General features: G+C 48.2%; 1 protein-coding gene across 5 annotated transcripts in view; it reads left to right on the forward strand.

The window, feature by feature from the left end:
• LOC137318089 (membrane-associated guanylate kinase, WW and PDZ domain-containing protein 2-like) overlaps positions 1–16,286 on the forward strand; it is a 51,800-nt gene that overhangs the window by 28,199 nt on the left and 7,315 nt on the right. The gene's annotated exons all lie outside the window — the stretch shown is intronic.

The raw sequence follows: 16,286 nt of genomic DNA on the forward strand, positions 1-16,286 counted from the left end.
ACAGCCGGCTCCCATCGGCACCAATCGGAGTCCAGCGCTGGAGACGGGGACTGAGGGACACGGGACTGAGGCCAGAACACAGCCAGAAAACCGGGAACTGACCCCCAACACGACGGGACAGAGGTATTGAGTTCACACACTTCATATATACCCCACACCCCTCACTGTAACACTCTGATATATCCCACACCCCTCACTGTAACACTCTGATATACCCCACACCCCTCACTGTAACACTCTGATATATCCCACACCCCTCACTGTAACACACTGATATATCCCACACCCCTCACTGTAACACTCTGATATATCCCACACCCCTCACTGTAACACTCTGATATATCCCACACCCCTCACTGTAACACTCTGATATATCCCACACCCCTCACTGTAACACTCTGATATATCCCACACCCCTCACTGTAACACTCTGATATACCCCACACCCCTCACTGTAACACTCTGATATATCCCACACCCCTCACTGTAACACTCTGATATATCCCACACCCCTCACTGTATCACTCTGATATATCCCACACCCCTCACTGTAACACTCTGATATATCCCACACCCCTCACTGTAACACTCTGATATACCCCACACCCCTCACTGTAACACTCTGATATATCCCACACCCCTCACTGTAACACTCTGATATATCCCACACCCCTCACTGTAACACTCTGATATACCCCACACCCCTCACTGTAACACTCTGATATATCCCACACCCCTCACTGTAACACTCTGATATATCCCACACCCCTCACTGTAACACTCTGATATATCCCACACCCCTCACTGTAACACTCTGATATATCCCACACCCCTCACTGTAACACTCTGATATACCCCACACCCCTCACTGTAACACTCTGATATATCCCACACCCCTCACTGTAACACTCTGATATATCCCACACCCCTCACTGTAACACTCTGATATACCCCACACCCCTCACTGTAACACTCTGATATATCCCACACCCCTCACTGTAACACTCTGATATATCCCACACCCCTCACTGTATCACTCTGATATATCCCACACCCCTCACTGTAACACTCTGATATATCCCACACCCCTCACTGTAACACTCTGATATACCCCACACCCCTCACTGTAACACTCTGATATATCCCACACCCCTCACTGTAACACTCTGATATATCCCACACCCCTCACTGTAACACTCTGATATATCCCACACCCCTCACTGTAACACTCTGATATATCCCACACCCCTCACTGTAACACTCTGATATATCCCACACCCCTCACTGTAACACTCTGATATACCCCACACCCCTCACTGTAACACTCTGATATATCCCACACCCCTCACTGTAACACTCTGATATACCCCACACCCCTCACTGTAACACTCTGATATATCCCACACCCCTCACTGTAACACTCTGATATACCCCACACCCCTCACTGTAACACTCTGATATACCCCACACCCCTCACTGTAACACTCTGATATATCCCACACCCCTCACTGCAACACTCTGATATATCCCACACCCCTCACTGTAACACTCTGATATATCCCACACCCCTCATTGTAACACTCTGATATACCCCACACCCCTCACTGTAACACTCTGATATATCCCACACCCCTCACTGTAACACTCTGATATACCCCACACCCCTCACTGTAACACTCTGATATATCCCACACCCCTCACTGTAACACTCTGATATACCCCACACCCCTCACTGTTACACTCTGATATACCCCACACCCCTCACTGTAACACTCCGATATATCCCACACCCCTCACTGTAACACTCTGATATATCCCACACCCCTCACTGTAACACTCTGATATATCCCACACCCCTCACTGTAACACTCTGATATACCCCACACCCCTCACTGTAACACTCTGATATATCCCACACCCCTCACTGTAACACTCTGATATATCCCACACCCCTCACTGTAACACTCTGATATACCCCACACCCCTCACTGTAACACTCTGATATACCCCACACCCCTCACTGTAACACTCTGATATATCCCACACCCCTCACTGTAACACTCTGATATACCCCACACCCCTCACTGTAACACACTGATATACCCCACACCCCTCACTGTAACACTCTGATATACCCCACACCCCTCACTGCAACACTCCGATATATCCCACACCCCTCACTGTAACACTCTGATATACCCCACATCCCTCACTGTAACACTCTGATATATCCCACACCCCTCACTGCAACACTCCGATATACCCCACACCCCTCACTGTAACACTCTGATATATCCCACACCCCTCACTGTAACACTCTGATATATCCCACACCCCTCACTGCAACACTCCGATATACCCCACACCCCTCACTGTAACTCTGATATATCCCACGCCCCTCACTGTAACACTCTGATATACCCCGCACCCCTCACTGTAACACTCTGATATACCCCACACCCCTCACTGTAACTCTGATATATCCCACACCCCTCACTGCAACACTCTGATATACCCCGCACCCCTCACTGTAACACTCTGATATACACCACACCCCTCACTGTAACACTCTGATATATCCCACACCCCTCACTGTAACACTCTGATATACCCCACACCCCTCACTGTAACACTCTGATATATCCCACACTCCTCACTGTAACACTCTGATATATCCCACACTCCTCACTGTAACACTCTGATATATCCCACACCCCTCACTGTAACACTCTGATATATCCCACACCCCTCACTGTAACACTCTGATATACCCCACACCCCTCACTGTAACACTCTGATATACCCCACACCCCTCACTGTAACACTCTGATATACCCCACACCCCTCACTGCAACACTCTGATATACCCCACACCCCTCACTGTAACACTCTGATATATCCCACACCCCTCACTGTAACACTCTGATATATCCCACACCCCTCACTGCAACACTCCGATATACCCCACACCCCTCACTGTAACTCTGATATATCCCACATCCCTCACTGTAACAGTCTGATATATCCCACACCCCTCACTGTAACACTCTGATATATCCCACACCCCTCACTGTAACACTCTGATATATCCGACACCCCTCACTGTAACACACTGATATATCCCACACCCCTCACTGTAACACTCTGATATACCCCACACCCCTCACTGTAACACTCTGATATATCCCACACCCCTCACTGTAACACTCTGATATATCCCACACCCCTCACTGTAACACTCTGATATATCCCACACCCCTCACTGTAACACTCTGATATATCCCACACCCCTCACTGTAACACTCTGATATATCCCACACCCCTCACTGTAACACTGATATATCCCACACCCCTCACTGTAACACTCTGATATATCCCACACCCCTCACTGTAACACTCTGATATATCCCACACCCCTCACTGTAACACTCTGATATATCCCACACCCCTCACTGTAACACTCTGATATATCCCACACTCCTCACTGTAACACTCTGATATATCCCACACCCCTCACTGTAACACTCTGATATATCCCACACCCCTCACTGTAACACTCTGATGTATCCCACACCCCTCACTGTAACACTCTGATATATCCCACACCCCTCACTGTAACACTCTGATATATCCCACACCCCTCACTGTAACACTCTGATATATCCCACACCCCTCACTGTAACACTCTGATATACCCCACACCCCTCACTGTAACACTCTGATATACCCCACACCCCTCACTGTAACACTCTGATATACCCCACACCCCTCACTGTAACACTCTGATATATCCCACACCCCTCACTGTAACACTCTGATATACCCCACACCCCTCACTGTAACACTCTGATATATCCCACACCCCTCACTGTAACACTCTGATATATCCCACACCCCTCACTGTAACACTGATATATCCCACACCCCTCACTGTAACACTCTGATATATCCCACACCCCTCATTGTAACACTCTGATATACCCCACAACCCTCACTGTAACACTCTGATATACCCCACACCCCTCACTGTAACACTCTGATATATCCCACACCCCTCACTGTAACACTCTGATATACCCCACACCCCTCACTGTAACACTCTGATATATCCCACACCCCTCACTGTAACACTCTGATATATCCCACACCCCTCACTGTAACACTGATATATCCCACACCCCTCACTGTAACACTCTGATATACCCCACACCCCTCACTGTAACACTCTGATATATCCCACACCCCTCACTGTAACACTCTGATATATCCCACACCCCTCACTGTAACACTCTGATATATCCCACACCCCTCACTGTGACACTCTGATATACCCCACACCCCTCACTGTAACACTCTGATATACCCCACACCCCTCACTGTAACACTCTGATATATCCCACACCCCTCACTGTAACACTCTGATATACCCCACACCCCTCACTGTAACACACTGATATACCCCACACCCCTCACTGTAACACTCTGATATACCCCACACCCCTCACTGCAACACTCCGATATATCCCACACCCCTCACTGTAACACTCTGATATACCCCACATCCCTCACTGTAACACTCTGATATATCCCACACCCCTCACTGCAACACTCCGATATACCCCACACCCCTCACTGTAACACTCTGATATATCCCACACCCCTCACTGTAACACTCTGATATACCCCGCACCCCTCACTGTAACACTCTGATATACCCCACACCCCTCACTGTAACTCTGATATATCCCACACCCCTCACTGCAACACTCTGATATACCCCGCACCCCTCACTGTAACACTCTGATATACACCACACCCCTCACTGTAACACTCTGATATATCCCACACCCCTCACTGTAACACTCTGATATACCCCACACCCCTCACTGTAACACTCTGATATATCCCACACTCCTCACTGTAACACTCTGATATATCCCACACTCCTCACTGTAACACTCTGATATATCCCACACCCCTCACTGTAACACTGATATATCCCACACCCCTCACTGTAACACTCTGATATACCCCACACCCCTCACTGTAACACTCTGATATACCCCACACCCCTCACTGTAACACTCTGATATACCCCACACCCCTCACTGCAACACTCTGATATACCCCACACCCCTCACTGTAACACTCTGATATATCCCACACCCCTCACTGTAACACTCTGATATATCCCACACCCCTCACTGCAACACTCCGATATACCCCACACCCCTCACTGTAACTCTGATATATCCCACATCCCTCACTGTAACAGTCTGATATATCCCACACCCCTCACTGTAACACTCTGATATATCCCACACCCCTCACTGTAACACTCTGATATATCCCACACCCCTCACTGTAACACTCTGATATATCCCACACCCCTCACTGTAACACTCTGATATATCCCACACTCCTCACTGTAACACTCTGATATATCCCACACCCCTCACTGTAACACTCTGATATATCCCACACCCCTCACTGTAACACTCTGATGTATCCCACACCCCTCACTGTAACACTCTGATATATCCCACACCCCTCACTGTAACACTCTGATATATCCCACACCCCTCACTGTAACACTCTGATATATCCCACACCCCTCACTGTAACACTCTGATATACCCCACACCCCTCACTGTAACACTCTGATATACCCCACACCCCTCACTGTAACACTCTGATATACCCCACACCCCTCACTGTAACACTCTGATATATCCCACACCCCTCACTGTAACACTCTGATATACCCCACACCCCTCACTGTAACACTCTGATATATCCCACACCCCTCACTGTAACACTCTGATATATCCCACACCCCTCACTGTAAAACTGATATATCCCACACCCCTCACTGTAACACTCTGATATATCCCACACCCCTCACTGTAACACTCTGATATACCCCACAACCCTCACTGTAACACTCTGATATACCCCACACCCCTCACTGTAACACTCTGATATATCCCACACCCCTCACTGTAACACTCTGATATACCCCACACCCCTCACTGTAACACTCTGATATATCCCACACCCCTCACTGTAACACTCTGATATACCCCACAACCCTCACTGTAACACTCTGATATACCCCACAACCCTCACTGTAACACTCTGATATACCCCACACCCCTCACTGTAACACTCTGATATATCCCACACCCCTCACTGTAACACTCTGATATACCCCACACCCCTCACTGTAACACTCTGATATATCCCACACCCCTCACTGTAACACTCTGATATATCCCACACCCCTCACTGTAACACTGATATATCCCACACCCCTCACTGTAACACTCTGATATATCCCACACCCCTCACTGTAACACTCTGATATACCCCACACCCCTCACTGTAACACTCTGATATATCCCACACCCCTCACTGTAACACTCTGATATATCCCACACCCCTCACTGTAACACTCTGATATATCCCACACCCCTCACTGTAACACTCTGATATATCCCACACCCCTCACTGTAACACTCTGATATACCCTACACCCCTCACTGTAACACTCTGATATATCCCACACCCCTCACTGTAACACTCTGATATACCCCACACCCCTCACTGTAACACTCTGTTATATCCCACACCCCTCACTGTAACACTCTGATATACCCCACACCCCTCACTGTAACACTCTGATATACCCCACACCCCTCACTGTAACACTCTGATATATCCCACACTCCTCACTGTAACACTCTGATATATCCCACACCCCTCACTGTAACACTCTGATATACCCCACACCCCTCACTGTAACACACTGATATATCCCACACCCCTCACTGTAACACTCTGATATACCCCACACCCCTCACTGTAACACTCTGATATACCCCACACCCCTCACTGTAACACTCTGATATATCCCACACCCCTCACTGTAACACTGATATATCCCACACCCCTCACTGTAACACTCTGATATATCCCACACCCCTCACTGTAACACTCTGATATATCCCACACCCCTCACTGTAACACTCTGATATATCCCACACTCCTCACTGTAACACTCTGATATATCCCACACCCCTCACTGTAACACTCTGATATATCCCACACCCCTCACTGTAACACTCTGATATATCCCACACCCCTCACTGTAACACTCTGATATATCCCACACCCCTCACTGTAACACTCTGATATATCCCACACCCCTCACTGTAACACACTGATATATCCCACACCCCTCACTGTAACACTCTGATATACCCCACACCCCTCACTGCAACACTCTGATATACCCCACACCCCTCACTGTAACACTCTGATATATCCCACACCCCTCACTGTAACACTGATATATCCCACACCCCTCACTGTAACACTCTGATATATCCCACACCCCTCACTGTAACACTCTGATATATCCCACACCCCTCACTGTAACACTCTGATATATCCCACACTCCTCACTGTAACACTCTGATATATCCCACACCCCTCACTGTAACACTCTGATATATCCCACACCCCTCACTGTAACACTCTGATATATCCCACACCCCTCACTGTAACACTCTGATATATCCCACACCCCTCACTGTAACACTCTGATATATCCCACACCCCTCACTGTAACACTCTGATATATCCCACACCCCTCACTGTAACACTCTGATATATCCCACACCCCTCACTGCAACACTCCGATATACCCCACACCCCTCACTGTAACTCTGATATATCCCACGCCCCTCACTGTAACACTCTGATATACCCCGCACCCCTCACTGTAACACTCTGATATACCCCACACCCCTCACTGTAACTCTGATATATCCCACACCCCTCACTGCAACACTCTGATATATCCCACACCCCTCACTGTAACACTCTGATATACCCCACACCCCTCACTGTAACACTCTGATATACCCCACACCCCTCACTGTAACACTCTGATATACCCCACACCCCTCACTGCAACACTCTGATATACCCCACACCCCTCACTGTAACACTCTGATATATCCCACACCCCTCACTGTAACACTCTGATATACCCCACACCCCTCACTGTAACACTCTGATATATCCCACACTCCTCACTGTAACACTCTGATATATCCCACACCCCTCACTGTAACACTCTGATATATCCCACACCCCTCACTGTAACACTCTGATATACCCCACACCCCTCACTGTAACACTCTGATATACCCCACACCCCTCACTGTAACACTCTGATATACCCCACACCCCTCACTGCAACACTCTGATATACCCCACACCCCTCACTGTAACACTCTGATATATCCCACACCCCTCACTGTAACACTCTGATATATCCCACACCCCTCACTGCAACACTCCGATATACCCCACACCCCTCACTGTAACTCTGATATATCCCACACCCCTCACTGTAACACTCTGATATATCCGACACCCCTCACTGTAACACACTGATATATCCCACACCCCTCACTGTAACACTCTGATATACCCCACACCCCTCACTGTAACACTCTGATATATCCCACACCCCTCACTGTAACACTCTGATATATCCCACACCCCTCACTCTAACACTGATATATCCCACACCCCTCACTGTAACACTCTGATATATCCCACACCCCTCACTGTAACACTCTGATATATCCCACACCCCTCACTGTAACACTCTGATATATCCCACACTCCTCACTGTAACACTCTGATATATCCCACACCCCTCACTGTAACACTCTGATATACCCCACACCCCTCACTGTAACACTCTGATATACCCCACACCCCTCACTGTAACACTCTGATATACCCCACACCCCTCACTGTAACACTCTGATATACCCCACACCCCTCACTGTAACACTCTGATATATCCCACACCCCTCACTGTAACACTCTGATATATCCCACACTCCTCACTGTAACACTCTGATATATCCCACACCCCTCACTGTAACACTCTGATATATCCCACACCCCTCACTGTAACACTCTGATGTATCCCACACCCCTCACTGTAACACTCTGATATATCCCACACCCCTCACTGTAACACTCTGATATATCCCACACCCCTCACTGTAACACTCTGATATATCCCACACCCCTCACTGTAACACTCTGATATACCCCACACCCCTCACTGTAACACTCTGATATACCCCACACCCCTCACTGTAACACTCTGATATATCCCACACCCCTCACTGTAACACTCTGATATATCCCACACCCCTCACTGTAACACTCTGATATATCCCACACCCCTCACTGTAACACTCTGATATACCCCACACCCCTCACTGTAACACTCTGATATATCCCACACCCCTCACTGTAACACTCTGATATATCCCACACCCCTCACTGTAACACTCTGATATATCCCACACCCCTCACTGTAACACTCTGATATATCCCACACCCCTCACTGTAACACTCTGATATATCCCACACCCCTCACTGTAACACTCTGATATATCCCACACTCCTCACTGTAACACTCTGATATATCCCACACCCCTCACTGTAACACTCTGATATACCCCACACCCCTCACTGTAACACTCTGATATACCCCACACCCCTCACTGTAACACTCTGATATACCCCACACCCCTCACTGTAACACACTGATATATCCCACACCCCTCACTGTAACACTCTGATATACCCCACACCCCTCACTGTAACACTCTGATATACCCCACACCCCTCACTGTAACACTCTGATATATCCCACACCCCTCACTGTAACACTGATATATCCCACACCCCTCACTGTAACACTCTGATATATCCCACACCCCTCACTGTAACACTCTGATATATCCCACACCCCTCACTGTAACACTCTGATATATCCCACACTCCTCACTGTAACACTCTGATATATCCCACACCCCTCACTGTAACACTCTGATATATCCCACACCCCTCACTGTAACACTCTGATATATCCCACACCCCTCACTGTAACACTCTGATATATCCCACACCCCTCACTGTAACACTCTGATATATCCCACACCCCTCACTGTAACACTCTGATATATCCCACACCCCTCACTGCAACACTCCGATATACCCCACACCCCTCACTGTAACTCTGATATATCCCACGCCCCTCACTGTAACACTCTGATATACCCCGCACCCCTCACTGTAACACTCTGATATACCCCACACCCCTCACTGTAACTCTGATATATCCCACACCCCTCACTGCAACACTCTGATATACCCCGCACCCCTCACTGTAACACTCTGATATACACCACACCCCTCACTGTAACACTCTGATATATCCCACACCCCTCACTGTAACACTCTGATATACCCCACACCCCTCACTGTAACACTCTGATATACCCCACACCACTCACTGTAACACTCTGATATATCCCACACCCCTCACTGCAACACTCTGATATACCCCGCACCCCTCACTGTAACACTCTGATATACACCACACCCCTCACTGTAACACTCTGATATATCCCACACCCCTCACTGTAACACTCTGATATACCCCACACCCCTCACTGTAACACTCTGATATACCCCACACCCCTCACTGCAACACTCTGATATACCCCACACCCCTCACTGTAACACTCTGATATATCCCACACCCCTCACTGTAACACTCTGATATATCCCACACCCCTCACTGCAACACTCCGATATACCCCACACCCCTCACTGTAACTCTGATATATCCCACATCCCTCACTGTAACAGTCTGATATATCCCACACCCCTCACTGTAACACTCTGATATATCCCACACCCCTCACTGTAACACTCTGATATATCCGACACCCCTCACTGTAACACACTGATATATCCCACACCCCTCACTGTAACACTCTGATATACCCCACACCCCTCACTGTAACACTCTGATATATCCCACACCCCTCACTGTAACACTCTGATATATCCCACACCCCTCACTGTAACATTGATATATCCCACACCCCTCACTGTAACACTCTGATATATCCCACACCCCTCACTGTAACACTCTGATATATCCCACACTCCTCACTGTAACACTCTGATATATCCCACACCCCTCACTGTAACACTCTGATATATCCCACACCCCTCACTGTAACACTCTGATGTATCCCACACCCCTCACTGTAACACTCTGATATATCCCACACCCCTCACTGTAACACTCTGATATATCCCACACCCCTCACTGTAACACTCTGATATATCCCACACCCCTCACTGTAATACTCTGATATACCCCACACCCCTCACTGTAACACTCTGATATACCCCACACCCCTCACTGTAACACTCTGATATACCCCACACCCCTCACTGTAACACTCTGATATATCCCACACCCCTCACTGTAACACTCTGATATACCCCACAACCCTCACTGTAACACTCTGATATACCCCACACCCCTCACTGTAACACTCTGATATATCCCACACCCCTCACTGTAACACTCTGATATATCCCACACCCCTCACTGTAACACTCTGATATATCCCACACCCCTCACTGTAACACTCTGATATATCCCACACCCCTCACTGTAACACTGATATATCCCACACCCCTCACTGTAACACTCTGATATACCCCACACCCCTCACTGTAACACTCTGATATATCCCACACCCCTCACTGTAACACTCTGATATACCCCACACCCCTCACTGTAACACTCTGATATATCCCACACCCCTCACTGTAACACTCTGATATATCCCACACCCCTCACTGTAACACTCTGATATATCCCACACCCCTCACTGTAACACTCTGATATATCCCACACCCCTCACTGTAACACTCTGATATATCCCACACCCCTCACTGTAACACTCTGATATATCCCACACCCCTCACTGTAACACTCTGATATATCCCACACCCCTCACTGTAACACTCTGATATACCCCACACCCCTCACTGTAACACTCTGTTATATCCCACACCCCTCACTGTAACACTCTGATATACCCCACACCCCTCACTGTAACACTCTGATATACCCCACACCCCTCACTGTTACACTCTGATATATCCCACACTCCTCACTGTAACACTCTGATATATCCCACACCCCTCACTGTAACACTCTGATATACCCCACACCCCTCACTGTAACACTCTGATATACCCCACACCCCACACTGTAACACTCTGATATACCCCACACCCCTCACTGTAACACACTGATATATCCCACACCCCTCACTGTAACACTCTGATATACCCCACACCCCTCACTGTAACACTCTGATATACCCCACACCCCTCACTGTAACACTCTGATATATCCCACACCCCTCACTGTAACACTGATATATCCCACACCCCTCACTGTAACACTCTGATATATCCCACACCCCTCACTGTAACACTCTGATATACCCCACACCCCTCACTGTAACACTCTGATATACCCCACACCCCTCACTGTAACACTCTGATATACCCCACACCCCTCACTGTAACACTCTGATATACCCCACACCCCTCACTGTAACACTCTGATATACCCCACACCCCTCACTGTAACACTCTGATATATCCCACACCCCTCACTGTAACACTCTGATATACCCCACACCCCTCACTGTAACACTCTGATATATCCCACACCCCTCACTGTAACACTCTGATATATCCCACACCCCTCACTGTAACACTGATATATCCCACACCCCTCACTGTAACACTCTGATATATCCCACACCCCTCACTGTAACACTCTGATATACCCCACACCCCTCACTGTAACACTCTGATATACCCCACACCCCTCACTGTAACACTCTGATATATCCCACACCCCTCACTGTAACACTCTGATATACCCCACACCCCTCACTGTAACACTCTGATATATCCCACACCCCTCACTGTAACACTCTGATATATCCCACACCCCTCACTGTAACACTGATATATCCCACACCCCTCACTGTTACACTCTGATATATCCCACACCCCTCACTGTAACACTCTGATATACCCCACAACCCTCACTGTAACACTCTGATATACCCCACACCCCTCACTGTAACACTCTGATATATCCCACACCCCTCACTGTAACACTCTGATATATCCCACACCCCTCACTGTAACACTCTGATATATCCCACACCCCTCACTGCAACACTCTGATATATCCCACACCCCTCACTGTAACACTGATATATCCCACACCCCTCACTGTAACACTCTGATATACCCCACACCCCTCACTGTAACACTCTGATATATCCCACACCCCTCACTGTAACACTCTGATATATCCCACACCCCTCACTGTAACACTCTGATATATCCCACACCCCTCACTGTAACACTCTGATATACCCCACACCCCTCACTGTAACACTCTGATATATCCCACACCCCTCACTGTAACACTCTGATATATCCCACACCCCTCACTGTAACACTCTGATATATCCCACACCCCTCACTGTAACACTCTGATATATCCCACACCCCTCACTGTAACACTCTGATATATCCCACACCCCTCACTGTAACACTCTGATATATCCCACACCCCTCACTGTAACACTCTGATATACCCCACACCCCTCACTGTAACACTCTGATATATCCCACACCCCTCACTGTAACACTCTGATATACCCTACACCCCTCACTGTAACACTCTGATATATCCCACACCCCTCACTGTAACACTCTGATATACCCCACACCCCTCACTGTAACACTCTGTTATATCCCACACCCCTCACTGTAACACTCTGATATACCCCACACCCCTCACTGTAACACTCTGATATACCCCACACCCCTCACTGTAACACTCTGATATATCCCACACTCCTCATTGTAACACTCTGATATATCCCACACCCCTCACTGTAACACTCTGATATACCCCACACCCCTCACTGTAACACTCTGATATACCCCACACCCCTCACTGTAACACTCTGATATACCCCACACCCCTCACTGTAACACACTGATATATCCCACACCCCTCACTGTAACACTCTGATATACCCCACACCCCTCACTGTAACACTCTGATATATCCCACACCCCTCACTGTAACACTGATATATCCCACACCCCTCACTGTAACACTCTGATATATCCCACACCCCTCACTGTAACACTCTGATATATCCCACACCCCTCACTGTAACACTCTGATATATCCCACACTCCTCACTGTAACACTCTGATATATCCCACACCCCTCACTGTAACACTCTGATATATCCCACACCCCTCACTGTAACACTCTGATATATCCCACACCCCTCACTGTAACACTCTGATATATCCCACACCCCTCACTGTAACACTCTGATATATCCCACACCCCTCACTGTAACACTCTGATATACCCCACACCCCTCACTGTAACACTCTGATATACCCCACACCCCTCACTGTAACACTCTGATATACCCCACACCCCTCACTGTAACACTCTGATATACCCCACACCCCTCACTGTAACACTCTGATATACCCCACACCCCTCACTGTAACACTCTGATATATCCCACACCCCTCACTGTAACACTCTGATATACCCCACACCCCTCACTGTAACACTCTGATATATCCCACACCCCTCACTGTAACACTCTGATATATCCCACACCCCTCACTGTAACACTGATATATCCCACACCCCTCACTGTAACACTCTGATATATCCCACACCCCTCACTGTAACACTCTGATATACCCCACACCCCTCACTGTAACACTCTGATATACCCCACACCCCTCACTGTAACACTCTGATATATCCCACACCCCTCACTGTAACACTCTGATATACCCCAGACCCCTCACTGTAACACTCTGATATACCCCACACCCCTCACTGTCACACTCTGATATATCCCACACCCCTCACTGTAACACTCTGATATATCCCACACCCCTCACTGTAACACTGATATATCCCACACCCCTCACTGTAACACTCTGATATATCCCACACCCCTCACTGTAACACTCTGATATACCCCACAACCCTCACTGTAACACTCTGATATACCCCACACCCCTCACTGTAACACTCTGATATATCCCACACCCCTCACTGTAACACTCTGATATACCCCACACCCCTCACTGTAACACTCTGATATATCCCACACCCCTCACTGTAACACTCTGATATATCCCACACCCCTCACTGTAACACTGATATATCCCACACCCCTCACTGTAACACTCTGATATACCCCACACCCCTCACTGTAACACTCTGATATATCCCACACCCCTCACTGTAACACTCTGATATATCCCACACCCCTCACTGTAACACTCTGATATATCCCACACCCCTCACTGTAACACTCTGATATACCCCACACCCCTCACTGTAACACTCTGATATATCCCACACCCCTCACTGTAACACTCTGATATATCCCACACCCCTCACTGTAACACTCTGATATATCCCACACCCCTCACTGTAACACTCTGATATATCCCACACCCCTCACTGTAACACTCTGATATACCCCACACCCCTCACTGTAACACTCTGATATACCCCACACCCCTCACTGTAACACTCTGATATACCCCACACCCCTCAATGTAACACTCTGATATATCCCACACCCCTCACTGTAACACTCTGATATACCCTACACCCCTCACTGTAACACTCTGATATATCCCACACCCCTCACTGTAACACTCTGATATACCCCACACCCCTCACTGTAACACTCTGTTATATCCCACACCCCTCACTGTAACACTCTGATATACCCCACACCCCTCACTGTAACACTCTGATATACCCCACACCCCTCACTGTAACACTCTGATATATCCCACACTCCTCACTGTAACACTCTGATATATCCCACACCCCTCACTGTAACACTCTGATATATCCCACACCCCTCACTGTAACACTCTGATATACCCACACCCCTCACTGTAACACTCTGATATACCCCACACCCCTCACTGTAACACTCTGATATATCCCACACCCCTCACTGTAACACTCTGATATACCCCACACCCCTCACTGTAACACTCTGATATACCCCACACCCCTCACTGCAACACTCTGATATACCCCACACCCCTCACTGTAACACTCTGATATATCCCACACCCCTCACTGTAACACTCTGATATATTCCACACCCCTCACTGCAACACTCCGATATACCCCACACCCCTCACTGTAACTCTGATATATCCCACATCCCTCACTGTAACAGTCTGATATATCCCACACC

This window comes from Heptranchias perlo, unplaced genomic scaffold (assembly GCF_035084215.1).
Source record: "Heptranchias perlo isolate sHepPer1 unplaced genomic scaffold, sHepPer1.hap1 HAP1_SCAFFOLD_648, whole genome shotgun sequence".
In the NCBI taxonomy this organism is placed as follows: Eukaryota; Metazoa; Chordata; class Chondrichthyes; order Hexanchiformes; family Hexanchidae; genus Heptranchias; species Heptranchias perlo.